The sequence below is a fragment of the Diadema antillarum genome, unplaced genomic scaffold, assembly GCF_040938485.1.
Source record: "Diadema antillarum isolate AM-2024a unplaced genomic scaffold, OU_Dant_1.0 scf00000043, whole genome shotgun sequence".
NCBI classification, from domain to species: Eukaryota; Metazoa; Echinodermata; class Echinoidea; order Diadematoida; family Diadematidae; genus Diadema; species Diadema antillarum.
The window spans coordinates 998,970-1,008,675 of NW_027270932.1; positions in this window are offsets into that span (position 1 = coordinate 998,970).

Genomic DNA, 9,706 nt, shown 5'->3' on the forward strand with positions numbered 1-9,706 from the left:
TGTCAGGCTTTCTTTCTCTTTGTTTAATTTCCCCTGTTTTTAGGGAGCTTGCGTTTCAGACATTATCTGCCTATGTCACCTCTCTTGAATTCTAGGTTTTTAGTCTTTAGAAGGGCTTCCTATTGAAAAGGGATTGATGTCGCCGCGTTTGAGGATCTTGCCTCGTCACTTGCTTTGAGGTTGAGGTTGAGGTTGATTTTTTTTTTTTTTTTGGGGGGGGGGGATGGGCATATGAAGAGGGGCTGCCTGTGGAGAACGGAGCCGACCGAACGAGTGCAAGCCTTTCTCTGATTCACGCGGACCGATTTAGCATCAGCCGTATTAGGCGCTAAAACCACCCCTCAGTCATCGGGGGTTCAGTCCGGGGGAGCGAGAGGGACTATATATGAAGAGCAAATTTGTGTGTGTGTGTGTGTGTGTGTGTGTGTGTGTGTGTGTGTGTGTGTGTGTGTGTGTGTGTGTGTGTGTGTGTGTTTGTGTGTGTGTGTGTGTGTTGTTTCTTGAAATCAGGATTCCTACCATATAATAAGAAGTGAATATTCTCTTCATTATATTTGTGCCTGGTGAAAATGGGTCAATAATTGTTGTCGTTGTTGAACCACATTGGTTTAAATTTCTAGACAATTATAACTTCTGACCCTACGGCATAAATACATAGATACATTGTACATATGTATGTATTTATATTATGCTTTTCTGTGCATACATACAAGTATGCACATATGTATGTATGTATGTATGTATGTTTTTTAATCATATGTGCACAGGTATGTAGATTTATGTGTCTGTAATGGATTATGTTGATAGATATATAGAGAAAGACAAATATTAAAGGCACATTCAAACTTTTTGCACAAGACACGACAATATTGAATGTCAAGAATGATATAATTTCTGGTAATTGACAAGCCTTGAAAAAGTAAGATGATAATCCCCTACCCCCTGAAAAAGATAAGAAAAGCTCTGAAAACAAACCAACAAAATGTAAATGTACGAGAGGGCATTCAGACGCAAAAAATTTATACTAGAACGGTATAGCTATACCAAAACAGTATAGCTATACGATGAATTTATACGTCTGAACGCTGACTAACGAAACAACGTATAGCGAAACGACGGTCAGAGCATCGTTTCGAACTAGAACTCGATAAAGAATCAGCATTCCGTGTGCGTCTGAGCGTATGGCGACCATAGAACGGTATAACTGGGCGGGGCTTAACGGGAGCGCGCACGAAAGGTGACCCCACAGCTGTCACTCACAACTATAACAGCATGCGCAGTGGGAAACTGCACATCTATTCAACGTTTCCCAGAATGGTCGAAATTAGTGTCTGAACGGTCTGTCGGCTATACGATGATTCTTTATACGTCATTTCGTTATCGAGTTTTGGTATAAAATGGCATGCGTCTGAGAAGGGGGCATGTTATACATGAGATTATTGTACACATAGTCGTCTTATGCTACAGTAGCTAGCCTATCACCTTGTTGATTGTGGCTATACCAGAAATAAGTATGTAAAATCTGGATTTTGGCGTTCCAGAAGCAGACACATGTACCCAGCCACATCAGACCATTGGATCAACTTTGGAAGCAAAGCCATAGTCTTTCCTACCAGCCGTTATGAACACGATTGTTTTTAAACTGTTGAGTTGTAATAAAGGAGTGTGAGAAATGGGAGACTAGTCTTGTCTTCTGAGGATCAAGTACGCTGATATGATAATTGATGATGACTAAAAGAAGGCTACATATCCACATGGGGACCACCCATGATGGGGAAAGAACTATTAAATGTGAAAAACTGTATAACTTTACCCTCTCCAACAACATGTCTATATGCTTGTTATACTCATGTGTTCTTCAACTTGCACGTTGTCATTGATTTTGCAAGAGCCTGTATGCGGCACTGCAAAAAGTCGGATGTTAAATTTGAAACACTAAGCCAGTGTTAAATTTCTGGTGCTCATTTGTGGTGTTAAATTAGCACCTCCAGGTGTCACTTCAAAATATAAAACCTTTTATTAGATAGGTAAATTAGTTAATGTTCCTCTTTGATTTTGAACTTCAACAAGACAAACTAGAACTTTCCGATAGAGTGCTTAGATAGGTAAATTAGTTAATGTTTTTCTTGTTGATTTTGAATATCAACAAGATGAACAAGAACTTTCCGATAGAGTGCTTGGATTTAAAAAACAAAGTTGTGAACAAATTTATACCACATTAACCTGTTGAGGACGAATGCAGAGTATGTAACTCAGGCAAGTGTCTATGGGAAATGCGTGCTGTAGCAAACTCAGCCCGTCCTCAATGGGTTAACACCAGTTGGTGTAGTCTCGTATTGACACTGGGCAGGTGTTATACCATTGACATTAACACCAGCAATATCAAATCAACAGTATGTAGTGTCATTGTTGAATTAATACCAGCAGTGTCAAAATATCACCAGCTACAGTACTAGGAAGTGCCAGGTGAACACTTTTCAACACCATCACAACATTATTTCTACACCTGTTGGTGTGGTCCTCTATTGACACTTGATCGGTGTGAGATTTAACACCCATGGTGTTAAATCTAACACTGCTCTTTTTGCAGTGTGGTCAGTGGTGGGTTTTTCTAGGATGGATTCAGGCATAGTTGCTATTAAATGTAGGATACAGTGTATGTGTGGCACAAACATGTTTCTTAGTACCACAGGCATGAAAGGAAAACAAATGTTTCCAGAGACTCCAATTCTCCCGTTTTCGACGGGAGATCTCCCGCCGAAAACCTGTTTTTGCAAAATCTCCCGTTCTCCCGCTTGAGATTTAATTTCTCCCGCCCTGGCTCTGTGTCTCCAGTTGGAAAGGATATCTTACTTATTGCTATCGTATGTTGAAAAAATAAGCCTGAGATAGCACCAGAGAGCATATAGAACCCTAGGAACTTCGCGCTTCGCACACATCAACTTGGAGTCTCCCGTTTGCTTGGGGTTTCGGGCGGGAGAATCTCCAGATCAGAAGGTGCTTGGGGTTGGAGTCTCTGTGTTTCTTTTCTCTTATCGGGCACTCACAAAGGCCCAAATTGGTGCTGTTTCATTATCAACTATTCTTTTTTTCCTCTTATCGAATACTCACTTTCCCGAGTACGTAACAGTAAAGTTGCCGTCTTGGGATACCTCCATGGTGTATTTCTTTGAATGTGGTCATTGTAGACATGCGACGTCAGATATCATCAGTCGGTAATGCTAGAATAAAGGGTTATGTGGTGGGATATCATGGTTAGGCAGCATAATTTTTTGACAGAGCTATGAACATATGGGACTAACCAATTAGATGTTATGGTTTCCAAACTGTATTTTACTTGCGGCTGTCAGGGAATTTCATGGTTGTGGGAATATGACCATGGTATATGACTATCCATAATACCATGCTCATTTTGGGGGACAGAATTCTGTAACAAAACCACCACATTTCCTGATTAGTGGTGGGGAGGGTTGAGAGCAAAGTACAGGGTGACGTCCATATTTGTCACTTTTATCCCTCTCGTTTGTGTATTTTCGTTGAGGGCTTGACAGATATTAGCCAACTGGAATAAAATTCTGCTGATGTGAATACATTGGTTTGGATGTATGACTAACTTGAAAATTCAAGAAAAAGTGGGTAGGGTATTGAATTCCTGCCATAAAAGCATTGTTTTGTTTTATTCCAGAGACAAGTAAATCAGTGAGATAATTTTCACATCTTATTCTAGTCTGCCCCACCCCCTCAATAAATGTTTAGATTGCTGTGAATGAATATAAGGTGAGCATATGAAAACAATGATTTGCAGATTTTATAAGACAGCAGTGCAGTTGCAGAGTCTGACATATCATACTCTCGTGAAAAATTAGTAAAAAAAAATAAATAAAAGATCACACAACTAAAGATCCAACATGGGGAAACAAGATCGTTCTTTTCTAGAAAGTTCACAAATATGATAAGTGACACTCCGTTACTGGTATAGGACATGATCCATATCCTAGTATCCAAATATTCTTTGTGCTAATGTGATGCATTGAATTACTGTGCTGTATCAGTGAAACTACATTTCAGCGATGGGATGTAATGGCTACTTGCAGAGTTCGGTGAATGTTGACGGAAATCATGCGGGGGATCAATGCGCCACACCTGCCGTGACGTTCTTCCTTGAAATCTAAGTAAGCTTGTTTTGGGCCAAAGGAACGATCGAACAGTTCAAGCAAGCTAAAACTTGCTTTCTTCCTTTTATATTTCCTTTTTGTCTCTAAGGCTGTCTTTATGATTGAGGTTTTCCTGGACACACAGCATAATATCGCCTTCCCTTCTTCCTCTTCCCCTTCTTTCGGCGAATTAAGACAAGCTCCTACACCAAAAAATGATGTCAGCCCAAACAGACGAAACAGGAAACGGTAGCAGCTGGGCATTACACAGCCGGGTTGAAGAACCGCCAAACTTTGCTGACTCTAGGTGTTCACCTATTAAAAGTTGTTGATGTTGTTTGCAAATCCGCCGTCGATCGTCATTGGTTAGAATGTACATTTTGCTTCACATCACTGCCAAGTTTGCTTGCAAGATTTTTTTTTCAATTTTGTAAATATGTAGTTACATGATGAGGGAGGGATGCATAGTGTACTTGAGGGATAATCCTTTGTTTCATTTTCATTTTTTTTATTTTTTTTAAAGTGAGCAATATCACGAGATAGACAAAAGCAATATATGATATGAACAACAACACCACAAAAGAACAAGTACTACTAATTTTAAAGAAATAGTTAAGTATGCAGCTAATCATGCCCAGCACATACACCCACACACAGGCACACCGTATAACCAAGGAGGTCTCGCCTAGTACGTCCTTGATATAACACAAACACACACACAAATGCACAAACCACATATCTTCAAAGATTATTACCACATAATACACAGAACTTATGGCTGAAGGAATGATACATTCTTGATATCCAATGTGACCATGTGGAATCTAAAACACAAACAAAAAATGTGTAATGTTGTCTTTGGTTTGGAATAGTAAATCAACTCTAGCTACATGAAAGATACATTTCTTGAGTCAAGTTTCTGAATTTCATGTTACATCTAGCCACTTTCGCAAAGTTAGATATGACTTAGGACATTTTTCTGAAGTAATTTTTCCCCCAAGTATACTATGTACAATACAACCTATCAGATCAAAAATAATATTTTTTTTTTCTGTGTTTGACATCAAGGGTTTCTTTAGATCTGTAGTATATAAGTACACGGGTAGTGTGCCTTCTATAACACACAGTGGAATCAAAACCACCAGGAATGTCGACTTTGTTGCCAAATACTCACAAGTACAATCCAAAAAAGTATGTGCAAATACCTGACTTGAAATGTGCTACTTGCTGTTCAAAGCAGCAATTGGAAAAGGGGGAAAAATGAGAACTTGAAAATGATATGCTTTCGGGCAGACAGGCACGATAAAAATGATGCAGGTTTGTGCTATATTCGGTGCCTATCTCGTCGTAGTCCACATCTCACGTGCGTCACACGCATCTTCGGGAGGCACTTGACTTGTTTTCATTCACCCTTTTCAGATTTTTTTTTCCTCATCTTTTTTTTTCTTTCTTTTGAAGCCATACCACGCACCTCGCCAACGTGCTGCCCTGAGCATTACGTGAGCGTCAAGCAGTATCTGCGTATCTGAGAACCTTGAAGGGAACAAATAAAATAAGCAACAACAGCAACTGAAACATAAAAAGAGAGCTCACAGATTCTGACATGGCTATGAATTATCTTTGGAAGGAGAGAAGGGTGAATATGCTTCATAATTATGCTTGTACGTACCACCCTAGTCGACATACGTGCACTCTGAAGTTTGATGTCAGGATGAAAGAGGGGGTGTCTAGCCGGCAGTTTTTGAGTGAACGTAGATCTGTCAGAAAAACAAGTTTGGTAGGAATTAAACTCTTGAGGGTCTAAGATGATGATCATGAGAGAACTGATTGTGATTGTGATAGTAGTGATGATGATGATGATGATGGTGGTGGTGATATGACAGGAATGATAATGATGATGATACCTGGTGTTGTGATAATGATAATTGCAATGAAAATGGTAGCTTTGCTAGCAATGGGTGATGATAATTATGATAATAGCAGTGGTAAAGATGATGACACTGGCTCTTTAAAGGTTAATTATCACAGTGATAGCTTTTATAACCGTGGTAATAACAATGAAAAAAATAAAGACAATGACTGTTTCAATGCTAATTGAATAATAGTTTTGATAGTTTTGATAGTTGAAATGATGATGGTGATGATTAGGATGCTGATAAAGATGACAGATCATGATAATCATAGTGAAAATGATAGATTTTAGTGGATGATGTTGATAGTTCAGATACTAAGATGTCAACAGTGACTAAAATGGTGATGAATGTAAGAAGTATGGTAATCAAGAGTGTAAAGGTAGTAATGCTGGTGATGAGTGAGTGTGGTCATGATAACATTTTTAGCGAGCTTTAGATTTGTGATGCTAATGTTCACCACTTGCCCCTTCCTGGTTTGGGCAATGAAAACAGTTGTGCATGTGCAGAAAAACTTTTTGCTAAATAACGGCCTCTTAGCATTTATGTTACCAGTCTGTTGAGGGTATTGTGCTTTTCATTGTAGTATAAACTACTATGTACTTATGTAAGTATTATTATCATTTTAAGTGATTAATTATTTGTGTAACTTATAGTATTTTGGATTATGCAGTAGTTTATGTTTAGGTATATATTATGTAAAGCGCTTAGAGAATTTTATTGATAAGCGCTATATAAATACTGAGTTATTATTATTGTTATTATGTCTGAGGTATAGAACGTGCCATTGATGATGATGATGACAAAGGTAATGACATTTGTATCTTTTTTTCTTGTGTATCCATTGTCTATTCATGAAATATCTTCTATTCATTGTATATTTATTCCTTAAAAGAAATACTTTTCTTCCTCTTTTTTTTTCCTACTGCACACTGTAAAACGAGGAATGTTCGCGTGCATTTTTATTTCTCAAATTTCGTGAGTGCCAATATTCACGAAATAAAAATGCACGCGAAAGTTCTTGTCTACACTATATGCATTGAATGCCAGTGGCAATTTGCGAAAGTTTCATGCCGCGAAAAGGACCGTTGGCTTCAATTCGCGAAAATTTCATGCCGCGAAAATATCATGTTTTACAGTACACTTGTATATGGCGTTTTCCGTCACCCAGCATAACCAGGTCGTCTGTCTGCTTGTATGTCAATTGGCTGTCATCTCAGACCAATAAGAGACAACATTTGTATGTTTGTGTATACGTGCATAAATTTATACAGTATAAATTCCATTCACATACATTTTTATGTATATGTACAGACGTAAAATGCAAAAATTCATAATTACATAATATGAATACACATGTGTGTACAAAGCATATATTCATGTGTTTATATACAATTGTACATACTACAGTTGAACCTCTATTATCCGGCCTCCCTTTATCCGGATCTCTCTATTATCCGGACGCAATCTCGCTGTGATTTTTTAAAATCTTTTTTTAAGAATTACGGGAGGAAAGGGGGATTCCTACTCCTTGAGAACTCCTACACAAACACACATGAATTACATATACTTGATACATTTCTTAATAATTATTTAGGTAAATCATCCCAAGAATTTATAAAAGAAAATGATTTCATTCTTGCAAACACGAACCTCTATTTTGGGGTCTGTTACTGAGTGTAACAATGAAAAGGTTGCAGTATACACATTACTACATGTGGTACTACAATGGGCTACATCAGTACATGTGTATGTATATGTACATGTATAAAGCATTGAGTCTCCCGTATCCGGCCAAATCCCTTATCCGGATGAGCCCCGGTCCCGACTTGTCCGGATACGAGAGGTTCAACTGTATAAAAATGCATGTGTGAATACGCACATACTTGCATGTTATCGTTACTTTATTCACAAGAGAACCACCTTTATACCAGTTGGGACTGGACATCCTATAGTCCCAAACCTGATCGAGCTATTAAACGGTCTGTATAGAGAGTGGGTGTTATGACAGAATGAAATCAACTTTAGCCGGTCAATAGCTGACCGAGAAGACACTGACCCATCACATGATTCTGGCTTGGAGTGATTTGTTGCGGTGCCTGCCGAGTGATAACGAGAAGAGATGACCTCTCGTTGTAGTCATCCTTACTGATAGCAAACAGCAAGCATGTCAGTATTAAAGGGAGATACTTCAAGTGGTCATAACCTTGCCCTGTGGAATGAAGTTGACTGTTGGGAACATGTCAGACAAATACATTGTACAACAATTATGGTATCTTTAACTTGTTTCATATTTTGGTTCGGTAATTGAATCGATTTTCTTTCGCTGCCCACTGTGACCCCGTTTACAGTGCGTGAAAAGGCCGGGCTCGGCCCAGGCCGAGCCCAGCCTTCCTTTTTCTAAAACTGATATCAATTAAAGGGGGTGTTCACCATTTCACAGAGTCTTAGCATGCATAGTGATGCTTGATGCTTTGCTCCTATAACTATGGTTCATGGAAAGCCCCCCCCCCCCCAAAAAAAAAAAAAAAAAAACCCAAACAAACAAACAAAACAAAACAAAACAAAACACAAAAACAAAAAACAACAACACAAAAACAACAAACAAACAAACAAAAAGCAAACACAAAAAAAAAACTAATTTGATGGGAAAATCATCATATTTCCATATTCGTGTGTAACAATGTTTGTGTCACATGGAAAAAGAATAGTTTTGTCTGCACCTTCCTTTCACAGATTAAAGTTTAACAGTGTAAGAATTGTTTCTTTTCTTCTATAAAAGATACTTGCAACAGTACACATCACGTTTAAGTTCATGCATTACTATGTCAAGTTGAAATCATAGAATAAAGTTTTATAGTGTACATATTGTGTCTTTCCTTCTATAAAAGATCCTTGCACCAGTACTCATCAAATTCGATTTCATGCGTTATGATTTCAAGTTGAAATCTTACTTGCCAGCGATAGGATGCGGATGGGAAGGCATCACGGAGGGGGAAAAAAAACAAGAAAGGCATGAATGTTAGTACTATCTTTGGCTGATGAGGTATGATGTGAGAAATTGTAGGGATTCCATCTCCTGTGTTCTGACTCAGTTGCAAAAGGAACTTTGTTGGCATGTACTAGTGGTGGAAAGCTACTTCAGAACTGCAGAATCATTGATGTGTTTTCAGATCCAAGAGCCAGCGCGCATATAGCTCGGGGAACCCCCCTCTACATCACCACCACTACCCCCCCCCCTTCCCATTCCTTCTCATCCCTTCCCTTCCCCAACCAAACTAAACAGGAAAAATATTGCATTGTTTTATTTGGATTTCACAACAACCTTTCAGTGGTTGTGGTCGTATAACACACCTTTGAGCAGCCATCTAAGAACAGACCACAAATATTGTTCCTGTTTATTGTTGTTCATGTGTTTTTGCATTTTTTTTATATGTCACCAACTGCCCCACACTCACTAGTTTCTTTTATAGAATGTAATTATTCTGACCAAGAAATACACATTAAAATCATACCCCGTGAAAGTGTCCCTTCTATGCATGTATCCAGAATGTCCAAATGTTGGAATACCAGTACACCTGTAAAAATGTTGTTGTTTTTGAAGGGGGTTATTGTTCCCCCCCCCCCCCCTCACAAATAACA